The sequence below is a fragment of the Oncorhynchus masou genome, chromosome 28 (assembly GCF_036934945.1).
Source record: "Oncorhynchus masou masou isolate Uvic2021 chromosome 28, UVic_Omas_1.1, whole genome shotgun sequence".
NCBI lineage: Eukaryota > Metazoa > Chordata > Actinopteri > Salmoniformes > Salmonidae > Oncorhynchus > Oncorhynchus masou.
In genome coordinates, this window is record NC_088239.1 from 84,577,511 (window position 1) to 84,595,533 (window position 18,023).

At 48.8% G+C, this 18,023-nt stretch overlaps 1 pseudogene; it reads left to right on the forward strand.

Moving 5' to 3' along the window:
* The window catches only part of LOC135518428 (transcription factor 4-like), a 158,788-nt pseudogene that overhangs the window by 113,852 nt on the left and 26,913 nt on the right, over nucleotides 1–18,023 (forward strand).

The window sequence follows — 18,023 nt, forward strand, 5'->3', positions numbered from 1 at the left end:
GAGAGAGACAGACAGACAGACAGACAGACAGACAGAGAGAGACAGAGACAGAGACAGAGAGAGAGAGAGAGAGAGAGAGAGAGAGAGAGAGAGAGAGATTTTGTATATTATCTACTTGCTTTGGCAATGTTAACACATGTTTCCCATGCCAATGAAGCCCTTGAATTTAATTTGATTGAGAGAGAGAGAGAGAGAGAGAGAGAGAGAGAGAGAGAGAGAGAGAGAGAGAGACAGAGGTGCTGGGCTGTGGCTCTGTGGGAGCAGTCCAGTAAGGAGAGGGATTTGCAGTACAGTACTATGCTCTAGGGGGAGTCAGGCAGCACCAGCCAATCCAGGTCAGGAAGGTGTTGTCAGCATCAGGGGGGCATGAGTGTGTAGGGGAGACAGCAGCCAGGCCGAGGTGCTGTAGCCGACTGTACTATGCTCTAGGGGGAGTCAGGCAGCCCTAGCCGAATGATCCAGGCGAGCGTTAACAGCATTAGTGCATAACTCCTTATGCCATCTGCTCCTGTTTGTCTGTCACACGTCTCATCAGCACACAGCCCCTCTCTAGGATGACTACAGGTCTCATCTCTAGGATGACTACAGGTCTCCTCTCTAGGATGACTACAGGTCTCCTCTCATCTCTAGGATGACTATGACTACAGGTCTCCCCTCTAGGATGACTACAGGTCTCCTCTCTACGATGACTACAGGTCTCCTCTCTAGGATGACTACAGGTCTCATCTCTAGGATGACTACAGGTCTCCTCTCTACGATGACTACAGGTCTCATCTCTAGGATGACTACAGGTCTCCTCTCTACGATGACTACAGGTCTCCTCTCTAGGATGACTACAGGGATGACTCAGGTCTCTCTCTAGGATGACTACACTCTACGATGACTACAGGTCTCCTCTCTAGGATGACTACAGGTCTAATCTCTCGATGACTACAGGTCTCCTCTCTACGATGACTACAGGTCTCCTCTCTACGATGACTACAGGTCTCCTCTCTAGGATGACTACAGGATGACTACAGGTCTCTCTATGATGACTACAGGTCTCCTCTCTAGGATGACTACAGGTCTCATCTCTACGATGACTACAGGTCTCCTCTCTACGATGACTACAGGTCTCCTCTCTAGGATGACTACAGGTCTCCTCTCTAGGATGACTACAGGTCTCCTCTCTAGGATGACTACAGGTCTATGATGACAGGTCTCCTCTCTAGGATGACTACAGGTCTCTCAGGTTTCTACGATGACTACAGGTCTCCTCTCTATGATGACTACAGGTCTCCTCTCTACGATGACTACAGGTCTCCTCTCTATGATGACTACAGATCTCCTCTCTATGATGACTACAGGTCTCCTCTCGATGACTACAGGTCTCCTCTCTCGATTCCCCACTAGGATGACTACAGGTCTCCTCTCTAGGATGACTACAGGTCTCCTCTCTAGGATGACTACAGGTCTCATCATCTCTACGATGACTACAGGTCTCATCAGCACACAGCCCCTCTCTAGGATCTACAGGTCTCCTCTACGATGACTACAGGTCTCCTCTCTACGATGACTACAGGTCTCCTCTGACTAGGATGACTACAGGTCTCTCTCTATGATGACTACAGGTCTCCTCTCTACGATGACTACAGGTCTCCTCGATGACTACAGGTCTCCTCTCTACGATGACTACAGGTCTCATCACCACACAGCACCTCTCTAGGATGACTACAGGTCTCATCAGCACACAGCCCCTCTCTACGATGACTACAGGTCTCCTCTCTATGATGACTACAGGTCTCATCAGCACACAGCCCCTCTCTACGATGACTACAGGTCTCCTCTCTACGATGACTACAGGTCTCTCTCGATCTATGATGACTACAGGTCTCCTCTCTAGGATGACTACAGGTCTCCTCTCTCCTCTCTATGATGACTACAGGTCGATGACTACTCTCTCTCTATGATGACTACAGGTCTCCTCTACGATGACTACAGGACGATGACTACAGGTCTCATCAGCACAGCCCCTCTGACTACAGGTCTCCTCTCTACGATGACTACAGGTCTCCTCTCTATGATGACTACAGGTCTCCTCTCTACGATGACTACAGGTCTCCTCTCACTGATGACTACAGGTCTCCTCTCTAGGATGACTACAGGTCTCATCTCTACGATGACTACAGGTCTCCTCTCTACGATGACTACAGGTCTCCTCTCTAGGATGACTACAGGTCTCCTCTATGATGACTACAGGTCTCCTCTCTCGATGACTACAGGTCTCCTCTCTACGATGACTACAGGTTTCCTCTCTCGATGACTACAGGTCTCCTCTCTATGATGACTACAGGTCTCCTCTCTCACGATGACTACAGGTCTCCTCTCTATGATGACTACAGATCTCCTCTCTATGATGACTACAGGTCTCCTCTCTCGATGACTACAGGTCTCCTCTCTTCGATTCCCCAGGTCTCCTCTAGGATGACTACAGGTCTCCTCTCTAGGATGACTACAGGTGTCCTCTCTAGGATGACTACAGGTCTCATCAGCACACAGCCCCTCTCTAGATGATGACATACAGCCCCTCTCTAGGATGACTCCTCTCTACGATGACTACAGGTCTCCTCTCTACGATGACTACAGGTCTTCTCTCTCGATGACTACAGGTCTCCTCTCTACGATGACTACAGGTCTCCTCTCTACGATGACTACAGGTCTCCTCTCTATGATGACTACAGGTCTCTCTCGATGACTACAGGGATGACTACAGGTCTCCTCTCTAGGATGACTACAGGTCTCCTCTCTATGATGACTACAGGTCTCCTCTCTCGATGACTACAGGTCTCTCTCTACGATGACTCTACGATGACTACAGGTCTCCTCTCTACGATGACTACAGGTCTCATCACCACACAGCACCTCTCTAACGATGACTACAGGTCTCTCAGCACACAGCCCCTCTCACGATGACTACAGGTCTCATCAGTCACCCCTCTCTATGATGACTACAGGTCTCATCAGCACACAGCCCCTCTCTACGATGACTACAGGTCTCCTCTCTCGATGACTACAGGCGATGACTACAGGTCTCCTCTCGATGACTCAGGTCTCCTCTCTACGATGACTACAGGTCTCCTCTCTCGATGACTACAGGTCTCCTCTCTATGATGACTACAGGTCTCGATGATCAGTCTCCTCTCTATGATGACTACAAGTCTCATCTCTACGATGACTACAGTCTCCTCTCTACGATGACTACAGGTCTCTCTCACGATGACTACAGGTCTCATCCACAGCCCCTCTCTACGATGACTACAGGTCTCCTCTCTATGATGACTACAGGTCTCCTCTCTACGATGACTCCAGGTCTACGATGACTACAGGTCTCAGGTCTCTCTACGATGACTCCAGGTCTCCTCTCTAGGATGACTACAGGATGACTCTCTCCTCTCTACAATGACTACAGGTCTCCTCTCTACGATGACTACAGGTCTCCTCTATGATGACTGACTACTCCAGGTCTCCTCTACGATGACTCCAGGTCTCCTCTCTACGATGACTACAGGTCTCCTCTCTAGGATGACTACAGGTCATCCTCGATGACTACAGGTCTCCTCTCTACGATGACTACAGGTCTCCTCTCTAGGATGACTACAGGTCTCCTCTCACGATGACTACAGTCTCCTCTCTCGATGACCAGGTTTCCTCTCTACGATGACTACAGGTCTCCTCTCTATGATGACTACAGGTCTCCTCTCTACGATGACTACAGGTCTCCTCTATGATGACTACAGATCTCCTCTCTAATGACTACAGGTCTCCTCTCTACGATGACTACAGGTCTCATCAGTCTCCTCTCTAGGATGACACAGGTCCCCTCTAGGATGACTACAGGTCTCCTCTCTAGGATGACTACAGGTCTCATCCCCTCTCTACGATGACTACAGGTCTCATCAGCACACAGCCCTCTCTAGGATGACTACAGGTCTCCTCTCTACGATGACTACAGGTCTCCTCTCTACGATGACTACAGGATGACTACAGGTCTCCTCTCTATGATGACTACAGGTCTCCTCTCTATGATGACTACAGGTCTCCTCTCTACGATGACTACAGGTCTCCTCTCTACGATGACTACAGGTCTCTCTCTACGATGACTACAGGTCTCATCAGCACACAGCCCCTCTCCCCGATGACTACAGGTCTCTCTCTCACGATGACTACAGGTCTCTCCTCGATGACTAGGTCTTCTCTCTACGATGACTACAGGTCTGACCAGGTCTCTCTCTATGATGACTACAGGTCTCCTCTCTAGGATGACTACAGGTCTCCTCTCTAGGATGACTACAGGTCTCCTCTCTACGATGACTACAGGTCAGCACACAGCCCCTCTCTCTCTACAGGTCTCATCAGTACACAACCCCTCTCTATGATGACTACAGGTCTCATCAGCACACAGCCCCTCTCTACGATGACTACAGGTCGATGACTACAGGTCTCATCTCTACGATGACTACAGGGATGACTCAGGTCTCATCTCTACGATGACTACAGGTCTCCTCTCTACGATGACTACAGGTCTCTCTCTATGATGACTACAGGTCTCCTTCTCTAGGATGACTACAGGTCTCCTCTCTATGATGACTACAAGTCTCCTCTCTACGATGACTACAGGTCTCCTCTCTACGATGACTACAGGTCTCCCTCTCTACGATGACTACAGGTCTCCTCTCACGATGACTACAGGTCTCCTCTCTATGATGACTACAGGTCTCCTCTCTATGATGACTACAGGATCTACAGGTCTCCTCTCTATGATGACTACAGGTCTCCTCTCTACGATGAGGTCTCCTCTCTATTATGACTACAGGTCTCCTCTCTACAATGACTACAGGTCTCCTCTCCACTACAGGTCTCCTCTCGATGACTCCAGGTCTCCTCTCTCGATGACTCCATGATGACTCCAGGTCTCCTCTACAGGTCTCCTCTCTACGATGACTACAGGTCTCCTCTCTACGATGACTACAGGTTTCATCCTCTACGATGACTACAGGTCTCATCAGCACACAGCCCCTCTCTACGATGACTACAGGTCTCCTCTCTAGGATGACTACAGGTCTCCTCTCTAGGATGACTACAGGTCTCCTCTCTAGGATGACTACAGGTCTCCTCTCTAGGATGACTACAGGTCTCCTCTCTACGATGACTACAGGTCTCCTCTCTACGATGACTACAGGTCTCCTCTATGATGACTACAGGTCTCCTCTCTACGATGACTACAGGTCTCCTCTCTACGATGACCCCAGGTCTCCTCTCTACGATGACTACAGGTCTCCTCTCTACGATGACCCCAGGTCTCCTCTCTACGATGACTACAGGTCTCATCAGCACACAGCCCCTCTCTACGATGACTACAGGTCTCCTCTCTACGATGACTCCAGGTCTCCTCTCTACGATGACTACAGGGAGGGCTGCAGGGCCATGCTGCCGCTCTCTCGACTCCACCCGTTGACATGCCTGGAAACTGATTCCCCATATTGAAGAATAGATACAGCAGATTGGAAGGAGTGGTATTGCTGCCGTCGGTCTCTCCTGCTGGAGGAAAGAGAGAAACAGTTCTGCTCTGCACTTGACCCAGAAACGGTTTACCTCCTTCCTTACCTCCTTCCTTCCTCCTTTCTTCCTCCTTCTTTACCTCCTACCTTACCTCCTTCCTTCCTCCTTCGGTTTACCTCCTTCCTGAATCCTGCATAGTCAGAGTACTGTACCTCAGGCAGACAGACAGACAGGCAGAGACAGACAGACAGACAGGCAGACAGACAGACAGACAGGTGGAGTGTGGGACTGTGAAAGCGCCATCCTCTTGATTAACAGTGGCACAAGTGACAGGGTGACTCGAGGAAACCATCTCCCCTGCCGCCCCGCATGTTCATCCGCCCACACATCATCATACTAATTTAGCAGAGTTTTAAAATATAAAACCTTTATTAAATATGTACACCAGAACCTTCTATCCCCAGCCAGGATGGTGCCATTTGGCATTTGGGGTTTGTGTTGTGATGAAAGACGAGGAGCAAACAAACGCAGCTGGCTTGGAACGCATCCCTCTCCCTCTGCCTGCCGGTACGCTCCCCACAAAGCCGCTCGACATTTTCTGATATTTGCATCAAGCAAGGAGGTGTAGCTGACATCTCCAGTTGCACTGTCAGAGGCTTAGCTGGACTTATAGACAAGACAGGGAGAGAGAAGGGAGAGAGAAGGGAGAGAGGGAAGAGGGGAGAGAGAAGGGAGAGAGAAGGGAGAGAGAAGGGAGAGAGAAAAGGGAGAGAGAGGGGAGAGAGAAGGGAGAGAAGGGAGAGAGAAGGGAGAGAGAAGGGGGAGAGGGGAGAGAAAGGGAGAGAGAAGGGAGAGAGAAGGGAGGGAGAGAGGGGGGAGGAGAGAGAAGGGAGAGAGAAGGGAGAGAAACGGGAGAGAGAAGGGAGAGAAGGGAGAGAGAAGGGAAAGAGAGGTAGAATGACACCGTGCGACGTAAAGAGAGAGTGACAGAGAAGAAGAGAAGAGGAGAAAAATAACTTGTGCCAAAATCTGAATTCCTGCTGGATCTAGAGGATCCGTCGGGGGAATTAGGAGCCCCACAATTAAACATATGGGTATTAAGATAATTGTCAGTTGTGTTGGCGGACATGATAGTAGACAGATGGATGGGAATCACTGAGCTCCGCTGAGGAGAGAGAGGCTCCCTGGGAGAGAGAGTGTTTTATATTTTACCTGCCTGAACGGATCTGAGCGGCTTCACTATTACTGCCATCCAGGTTTAGTTAGGACAGAGAGAGAAAGCGAGGGAGGAGAGGAGGAGGATAGGAGGAGAGAGGAGGAGGATCGGAGGAGGATAGGAGGAGAGGAGGAGAGGAGGGAGGATAGGAGGAGGAGGAGGATCGGAGGAGGATAGGAGGAGAGAGGAGGAGGAGGATAGGAGGAGGGAGGATAGGAGGAGAGAGGAGGAGGATAGAACATGGGGGTGTAGTAGTGTGTGTGTGTGGGGTGGGGTGGGGGGGTGTAGATTGGGACCGGGTCCTCCCTCTCTGTGATGCACAGGGGGAGGCTGCCCTCTGCAGGTCAACAGCAGCAGTACACATCTGGGGAAGGAAGAGAGGAAGTCGGGACAGAGGGAAGGAGGAAGAGAGGGGAAGGAGGTGGAGAGGTATGGAGGAAGAGAGGGAAGGAGGAACAGAGGTAGGGAGGAAGAGAGGGAAGGAGAAAGAGAGGGAAGGAGGTAGATAGGGAAGGAAAGAGAGAGGGAAGGAGGTAGAGAGGGAAGGAAGAGAGATGGAAGGAGAAAGAGAGGGGAAGGAGGGAGAGAGGGAAGGAGGTAGATAGGGAAGGAAGAGAGGGAAGGAGGTAGATAGGGAAGGAAGAGAGATGGAAGAGAGAGAAGGAGGTAGAGGGAAGGAGGAAGAGAGGGAAGGAGGAAGAGAGGGAAGGAGGTAGATAGGGAAGGATGAGAGAGGGAAGGAGGTAGATAGGGAAGGAGAGAGAAGAGTAGAAGGGAAGGAGGTAGAGAGGGAAGGAGGTAGAGAGGGAAGGAGGAAGAGAGGGAAGGAGGTAGATAGGGAGGAGGAAGAGAAGGAGGTAGAGAGGGAAGGATAGAGAGAAAGGAAGAAGGTAGAGAGAAGGAGGTAGAGAGGGAAGGAGGTAGAGAGGGAAGAAGGTAGAGAGGGAAGGAGGTAGAGAGGGAAGGAGGTAGAGAGGGGAGGTAGAGAGGGAAGGAGGTAGATAGGGAAGGAGGTAGAGAGGAAGGGAGGAAGAGGAGGGAAGGAGGTAGAGAGGGAAGGAGGTAGAGAGGGAAGGAGGTAGAGAGGAGGGAAGGAGGAGGAAGAGAGGGAAGGAGGAAGAGAGGGAAGGAGGAAGGGGAGTCTGCTGAAAGGGAGACTAGCTGATCACTTATTGAAAAAATCAAGGGGGAATGATATGGAGGATGTAGGAAACATTAAAGGGTTGTCACGATACCAGCATCACTATACCATAATACCAGCATCACTATACCATGATACCAGCATCACTATACCACGATACCAGCATCACTATACCACGATACCAGCATCACTATACCACATTACCAGCATCACTATACCACATTACCAGCATCACTATACCACGATACCAGCATCACTATACCACAATACCAGCATCACTATACCACGATACCAGCATCACTATACCATGATACCAGCATCACTATACCATGATACCAGCATCACTATACCACATTACCAGCATCACTATACCACGATACCAGCATCACTGTACCATGATACCAGCATCACTGTACCATGATACCAGCATCACTATACCACATACCAGCATCACTATACCACGATACCAGCATCACTATACCATGATACCAGCATCACTATACCATGTAACCAGCATCACTATACCACAATACCAGCATCACTATACCACGATACCAGCATCACTATACCATGATACCAGCATCACTATACCATGTAACCAGCATCACTATACCACATTACCAGCATCGCTATGCCACGATACCAGCATCACTATACCATGATACCAGCATCACTATACCATGATACCAGCATCACTATACCACATTACCAGCATCACTATACCATGATACCAGCATCACTATACCATGATACCAGCATCACTATACCACATTACCAGCATCACTATACCACATTACCAGCATATACCCATACAAAGCATCACCATGATACCAGCATCACTATACCAGCATCATGTAACCAGCATCACTATACCACAATACCAGCATCACTATACCACATTACCAGCATCACTATACCACATTACCAGCATCACTATACCATGATACCAGCATCACTATACTATTACCAGCATCACGATACCAGCATCACTATACCACAATACCAGCATCACTATACCACAATACCAGCATCACTATACCACAATACCAGCATCACTATACCATGATACCAGCATCACTATACCACAATACCAGCATCACTATACCACAATACCAAGCATCACTATACCACAATACCAGCATCACTATACCACAAAACCAGCATCACTATACCACAATACCAGCATCACTATACCACAATACCAGCATCACTATACGATACCCATCATACCAGCATCACTATACCACAATACCAGCATCACTATACCACAATACCAGCATCACTATACCACAATACCAGCATCACTATACCACAATACCAGCCACTATACCATGATACCAGCATCACTATATCACAATACCAGCATCACTATACCACGATACCAGCATCACTATACCAAAATGCCAGCATTACTATACCACGGTGCCAGCATCACTATACCACAATACCAGCATCAGTATACCACAATACCAGCATCACTATACCACAATACCAGCATCACTATACCATGATACCAGCATCACTATACCACAATACCAGCATCACTATACCACAATACCAGCATCACTATACCACAATACCAGCATCACTATACCATGATACCAGCATCACTATGCCACAATTGGACGGCAGTGTAGCCTAGTGGCAGTGTAGCCTATTGGTTAGAGCGTTGGACTAGTAACCGGAAGGTTGCAAGTTCAAATCCCCGAGCTGACAAGGTACAAAATCTGTCGTTCTGCCCCTGAACAGGCAGTGAACCCACTGTTCCTAGGCCGTCATTGAAAATAAGAATTTGTTCTTAACTGACTTGCCTAGTAAAAAAAAAAAAAAAAAAAAATACCAGCATCACTATACCACAATACCAGAATCACTATACAACATAACCAGCATCACTATACCACAATACCAGCATCACTATACCATGATACCATCATCACTATACCATGATACCAGCATCACTATACCACAATACCAGCATCACTATACCACATAACCAGCATCACTATACCACGATACCAGCATCACTATACCACAATACCAGCATCACTATACCACAATACCAGCATCACTATACCACGATACCAGCATCACTATACCACAATACGATACCAGAAGAAAAACACAAAACAGATTCAACTCTTACTGAACATGTATGAATCATATTTATAACGTGTACTGATAGCTAGTCATGTTATTCGATAAATGCATGAATCATGAGCTGCTGTTTGTGTTCAGGGGCCTTTGTCCGCATCGTGACGTGTGTTTGCGCCGCACCCCTCCTGAGGTTAACGCGTTCCCCCTTCCCTCTCTGGTTCCCTGCAGGTGGGCTCTCACAGGGAAGATGGTAGCGTGGGCATGCTCGGCAGCCATCCCATCAGACCCAACCAAGTGCCCGTCCCCAGCTGCCCCAGCAGTCTGCCACGTCACCAGATCTCAACCAGACTGATTCATACCGGGGTGAGTACCATACTGGGGGGGGCACGGTGTGACACAGCAGGCAACTCTGTGGGATATAAGGTCTCCTGCTGGTAATCTCTGTTCCCTGTCTGGTTATATAGACTAGGACCGTATAGCAGAGTAGCAACTAGCTCACGGAGACAAACAGGCACAAATCAAATACAAAACCCACCATGAAGGTGGGCTCCCATCTGGTTTGGCCCTGAAAACATGGAAACATTGCCCTGGAAACATGGCCCTGGAAACATGGAAACATGGCCCTGGAAACATGGCTCTGGAAACATGGAAACATTGCCCTGGAAACATGGCCCTGGAAACATGGAAACATGGCCCTGGAAACATGGAAACATTGCCCTGGAAACATGGCCCTGGAAACATGGCCCTGGAAACATGGAAACATGGCCCTGGAAACATGGCCCTGGAAACATGGCCCTGGAAACATGGCCATGGAAACATGGAAACATGGCCCTGGAAACATGGAAACATGGCCCTGGAAACATGGCCCTGGAAACATGGCCCTGGAAACATGGAAACATGGCCCTGGAAACATGGCCCTGGAAACATGGAAACATGGCCCTGGAAACATGGAAACATGGCCCTGGAAACATGGCCCTGGAAACATGGCCCTGGAAACCTGGAAACATGAAACATGGCCTGGAAACATGGCCCTGGAAACATGGCCCTGGAAACATGGCCCTGGAAACATGGCCCTGGAAACATGGCCCTGGAAACATGGCCCTGGAAACATGGCCATGGAAACATGGCCCTGGAAACATGGCCCTGGAAACATCAATTATGATCAGCTTTTCAAACAGGATTTGTTTTTGTTACTGTTGGTAAATATCCATTAGCAAATTATAGTAGAATATTTTTTTTGTGAAAAACAAACATTTGAATAGAATAAATATATTTTTTAAATGGTCCCTACACTCATATCCATATTGTATCGACAGTAAAATCAGTGCAATTGGCAGAGTCCACATTTGAATGTGTGGAATTATGATTTAACAGAGAAAACACAATTTATTTCAAACATGGAAACATGGAAACATGGCCTGTCTACTGACTGGAAATGACTTCCTTGGCAACGTATCGTCCTGGCCCTGCCAACACACACAAACACACCCACACAAACATGGAAACATGGCCACACACACAACACACACAACATGGCCCTGGAAACACACACACACACACACACACTACAGAGACAGACACACACACCACACAACATGGAACACACACACCCTGGAACACACTACAGAGACAGACATGGCCCTGGACAACATGGCACACTGTGAGACACACTACAGAGAAACATGGCCCTGGAAACATGGAACACATGGCCCTGGAAACATGGACACACACCACTACAGAGAAACATGGCCCTGGAAACATGGAAACATACAGAGACACACACACACACTACAGAGACACACACTACAGAGACACACACTACAGAGGAACACACACACACACATGGCAAACCTACAGAGACACACATCAAATATGATCAGCTTTTCAAACAGGATTTGTTTTTGTTACTGTACAGAGTAAATATCCATTAGACACAAATTATAGTAGAATATTTTTTTTGTGAAAAACAAACATTTGAATAGAATAAATATATTTTGTAAATGGTCAATTATCACATACACTACATATCCATATTTTATCGACAGTAAAATCAGTGCAACTGGCAGAGTCCACATTTGAATGTGTGAGTAATTATGATTTAACAGAGAAAACACAATATATTTCAAACATGAATACGTGAAACAGTAACAGTGACATGACATGCAGTGAACAAATTAGACACACACCTACAGAGGCCTGTCACTACTGGAAATGACTACCTTGACAACACACGTCCTGAGGCCCACGCACAACTGCACACACACACACACACAGACACACACACACACACACACACACACACACACACACACTACAGAGACACACACACACACACACACACACACACACAGAGACACACACACTACAGTGACACACACAGACAGACACACACACACACACACACACACAACACACACACACACACACACACACACACACACTACAGAGACAGACACACGACACACACACTACAGACACACACACACTACAGAGACACACACACACACTACAGTGACACACACACTACAGTGACACACACACACAGTGACACAGAGACACACACACACACACGCACACACATACTACAGAGACACACACACACACACACACACACTACAGAGACACACACACACACTACAGAGACACACACACACTACAGACACACACACTACAGAGACACACACACACACACACACACACACACACACTACAGAGACACACACACACACTACAGAGACACACACACACACTACAGACACACACACACACACTACAGAGACACACACACTACAGTGACACACAAACTACACACTACAGACACACACACTACAGAGACACACACACACTACAGAGACACACACACTACAGAGACATACAAACATACTACAGAGACACACACTACACTACAGAGACACACACACTACAGTGACACACACACTACAGAGACACACACACTACAGAGACACACACACACTACAGAGACACACACACACTACAGAGACACACACACACTACAGTGACACACACACTACAGAGACACACACACACTACAGAGACACACACACTACAGAGACACACACACTACAGTGACACACACACTACAGTGACACACACACACTCCACACACACACACACTACAGAGACACACACACACACACACACACTACAGAGACACACACACTACAGTGACACACACACTACAGAGACACACACACACTACAGAGACACACACACACACTACAGAGACACACACACTACAGTGACACACACACTACAGAGACACACACACACACTACAGAGACACACACACACACAGAGATAGACACACTACAGACACACACACACACACTACAGACACACACACTACAGAGACACACACACACTACAGACACACACACTACAGAGACACACACACTACAGAGACACACACACTACAGAGACACACACACTACAGAGACACACACACACTATAGAGACACACACACACTACAGAGACACACACACATACTACAGAGACACACACACACTACAGAGACACACACACACAACAGACACACACACACACACACACACACACACACACACACACACACACACTACAGTGACACACACTACAGAGACACTCACTACAGAGACAGCTGAGAGTGGAACTATAGATAACGTGTCCTAAAGCAGTGTATGTTAGAGTGTTGCAGTAGGATGCGTCTTCTCTGAGTCTGAGGAGTTGCGTAGGTCTCTTTCCCTCTGTCTGCAGAGGACGAGTAGCTACTAAAAACGCTGTTGTACCTTTTCTGTATCCCATTTTGCCCTGGACAAAAATATGTCTATACCGTCTATTTCCTGTGCTGAGTCCCCCACTCCACTTCCAACGTAGCTGCTTTGCTGAGTCCCCCACTCTACTGCCAACGTAGCTGCTGTGCTGAGTCCCCCACTCCACTGCCAACATAGCTGCTGTGCTGAGTCCCCCACTCTACTGCCAACATAGCTGCTGTGCTGAGTCCCCCACTCCACTTCCAAAGTAGCTGCTGTGCTGAGTCCCCCACTCCACTTCCAAACTAGCTGCTGTGCTGAGTCCCCCACTCCACTTCCAAAGTAGCTGCTGTGCTGAGTCCCCCACTCCACTTCCAACGTAGCTGCTGTGCTGAGTCCCCCACTCCACTTCCAAAGTAGCTGCTGTGCTGAGTCCCCCACTCCACTTCCAAAGTAGCTGCTGTGCTGAGTCCCCCACTCCACTGCCTACGTAGCTGCTGTGCTGAGTCCCCCACTCCACTGCCAACGTAGCTGCTGTGCTGAGTCCCCCACTCCACTGCCAACGTAGCTGCTGTGCTGAGTCCCCCACTCCACTTCCAACGTAGCTGCTGTGCTGAGTCCCCCACTCCACTTCCAAAGTAGCTGCTGTGCTGAGTCCCCCACTCTACTGCCAACGTAGCTGCTGTGCTGAGTCCCCCACTCCACTGCCAACATAGCTGCTGTGCTGAGTCCCCCACTCCACTGCCAACATAGCTGCTGTGCTGAGTCCCCCACTCCACTTCCAAAGTAGCTGCTGTGCTGAGTCCCCCACTCCACTTCCAAACTAGCTGCTGTGCTGAGTCCCCCACTCCACTTCCTTTGTAGCTGCTGTGTGAGTCCCCCACTCCACTTCCAACTGAGTCAGCACTGTGCTGAGTCCCCCACTCCACTTACAAAGTAGCTGCTGTGAGTCAGACCCCAGTCCACTTCCAAAGTAGCTGCTGTGAGAGTCCCCAGATCCACTGCCTACAGAGCTCTGTACAGAGAGTCCAGAGAGTCAGATGCCAACGAGCTGCTGTACTGAGTCCCCCACTCCACTGCCAAGTCGATAGCTGCTGTACAGAGAGTCCCCCATCCACTTCCAGAAGTCAGCTGCTGTGTCAGATACAGAGAGAGTCCCCCAGTCCACTTCCAAGAGTAGCTGCTGTGCTGAGTCCCCACTCCACTCAGACCAGACGATACAGCTGCTGTGCTGAGTGTCAGATACAGAGAGTCAGATACCTTTGTCTGGTCACTGGTGTCAGATCTAGAAACTACAGAGGCAGATACAGAGTCAGATACTGAGTCAGATACAGAGAGTCAGATACAGAGAGTCAGATACAGAGAGTCAGATACAGAGAGTCAGACACAGAGAGTCAGATACAGAGGTCAGATACAGAGAGTCAGATACAGAGAGTCAGATACAGAGAGTCAGATACAGAGAGTCAGATACAGAGAGTCAGATACATAGAGTCAGACACAGAGAGTCAGATACAGAGATTCGGATACAGGCTGGCAGCAGCCTGACGGCCATTTTGTTTATTTTCTTCTCTGTGATTGAGCCATTGAGGGCATTTGAGGAAGTCTGCGAGATGAGGGGCTGCTTTTGTGAAAGTGTGTGTGTGTGTGTGTGTGTGTGTGTGTGTGTGTGTGTGTGTGTGTGTGTGTGTGTGTGTGTGTGTGTGTGTGTGTGTGTGTGTGTGTGTGTGTGTGTGTGTGTGTGTGTTGTGAGACAGTGTGGGAACAGTGTTTTATGTTGACAGGGATGTTGGCACAGGCCCATGGAATGACGTCAAACAAACAGAGAGCTATATTCTCCATCTGGATAGTGATAGGGGAGAGGAGGGGGGAGGAGAGGGGAGGCAGGGGAGGGGAGAGGAGGGGGAGGGGAAGCAGGGGAGGGGGGGGAGGCGGGGGAGGGGGAGGAGGGAGGAGGGGGAAGGGAGGGGAGGGGGAATGGGAGAGGAGGGGGAAAGGGGAGAGAAGGGGGAGGCAGGGGGAAAGGAGGGAGGGGAGAGGAGGGAGGAGGTGGAATGGGAGAGGAGGGGGAAAGGGAGAAGAGGGGAAGGGTGAAGGGGGAGGGGCAGAAGGGGGGAGGGGAAAGGAGGGAGGGGGAGAGGAGGGAGGAGGGGAATGGGAGAGGAGGGAGGGGGAGGGAGAGGAGGGGGAGAGGCGGGGGAGATGGGGGAGGGGGGATGGGGAGGAGGAGGGAGAAGGGGCAGGGGGACCCTGTGGCACTGTGAGACCATACAGTCAAACCTCTTTTTGTCTCCAGAGCAGACACTCCCTCAGTCTCCCCCCTCCCCCTCTTCCCTCCTCATCCCCCTCCCCCCCCTCTTCCCTCCTCATCCCCCTCCCCCCTCTTCCCTCCTCAGCCCCCTCCCCCTCTTCCCTCCTCATCCCCCCCCTCCCCCTCTTCCCTCCTCATCCCCCTCCCCCTCTTCCCTCCTCATCCCCCCTCCCCCTCTTCCCTCCTCCCCCTCCCCCTCTTCCCTCCTCATCCCCCTCCCCCTCTTCCCTCCTCATCCCCCCTCCCCCCCTCTTCCCTCCTCATCCCCCTCCCCCTCTTCCTCCTCAGCCCCCCTCCCCCTCTTCCCTCCTCATCCCCCATCCCCCTCTTCCCTCCTCATCCCCCTCCCCCTCTTCCCTCCTCATCCCCCCTCCCATGATAACTGGATGAGTGTTCCTGGTAAACACTGTTTTCAGAGAGGCACGCCTGCCAAACACACACACACATTAATCCTTACTCTTTCGGGGTTTGCACCAATGTGGTTTTTATTTTCCAGTCATATTTCTCTCTCCTTTCTGATGATTTAAGAGATGAAAGCAGTGGCTATCTGGCACTAAAATAAACTCACTTTGACATGTCCTTCAAATGACCATCGGAATATTTTCTAAACTTTTAAGACGCCTAATCCGTGACTGGATCTTTTATGTCTAAGCCTCCGTATCCATGAGTGCCCAAATTCTTGTAGTATATCTCGTAGGAAATTGGGACTTAACACATTTTGTCATGCCAAAACCGGATTAGAAACCAGCAGTTAAATCAAAAATATAAGATTCACAATGTCACTAAGAATAAAACAAACAACCAAAACATCAATAGCCACTACAATGTCAAAACAGAATTGTGTCATGAGTACCATTTGCTAGATTTTGTGGACCCAAGACATTAGCTAGCTAGCTAACTTTAGCATTCTAGCAACGCTAGTCAGCATAGGCTGCTACATGATAATCAGTTTGTGTTAGCTACCTAGCTAGCCAGCCTAGCTAGCTCTAGTCCAATGGAAACGGATGCAGCCCTGTTGGCTACGTGGCTAGCTAGATGACTAGTGGTGAAAGTGAGGTCTATGAGATTCAAGGCTTAGTAAGTGTCATCGTGCAGAATTATCACAAACAAATAACTGTTTAATGAGCTAGCTAAGTTAGCTAACAAGATAGCTATGAAAGTTTTTTTTTATTGTTTCGTCGGACAGGAGTCGCACCCAACATCAAGCTTATGAAAGGGAAACATCGCTAGCTAATTTTGGGGCGGTGGGTAGCCTAGCGGTGTTAAGAGTGTTACGGTCAGTAATCAAAAAGGTTGCTGGTTCAAATCCCTCAGCCGACTAGGTGAAAAATCTGTTGATGTGCCCTTAACCCGAATCGCTCTGACACGGATCAACCTGAGGATGAGAGCATTGACTAAAAGTACAAATGGATACACATTTATGATCGTGTAACCCGGTGACCACTACACTACATGTCCTCGTATACCCATGTTTGGATCAAATGCACTTGCTTTGTCATCCGTACTGTGTGAATGACAAGCCCATTCGATCTAATTTTGGGGTGTCTATATTAATTGTTTATACTCAGCATGTAGGAACCTACGTACTGTAGATCGTTTGTATTCATGATGGATTGAGTGTGAGCTTCATTTCATCTTTTAAAGTGTAAAGGCATTTGATATCTCAAAGTATGCAGTATTTCCATTTATTAGTGCTGAACAATTAACTAATTAATTATTCTTTATTTTTATCCCCTTTTTGGAACAACTAATTGACCAACTTCGGTTCAATTATTTGAATTCTATTGAGTTTTCTTATGTGCATTCAATGTGCATATTTCACAGTTTCTCTAGAGATAAATCAGATCAGATCCAGCCTTGAACTGTGTGGTGTAGTAGGGAGTTGTAGTTTCTCTAGTGATAAATCAGATCCAGCCTTGAACTGTGTGATGTAGTAGGGAGTTGTAGTTTCTCTAGTGATAAATCAGATCCAGCCT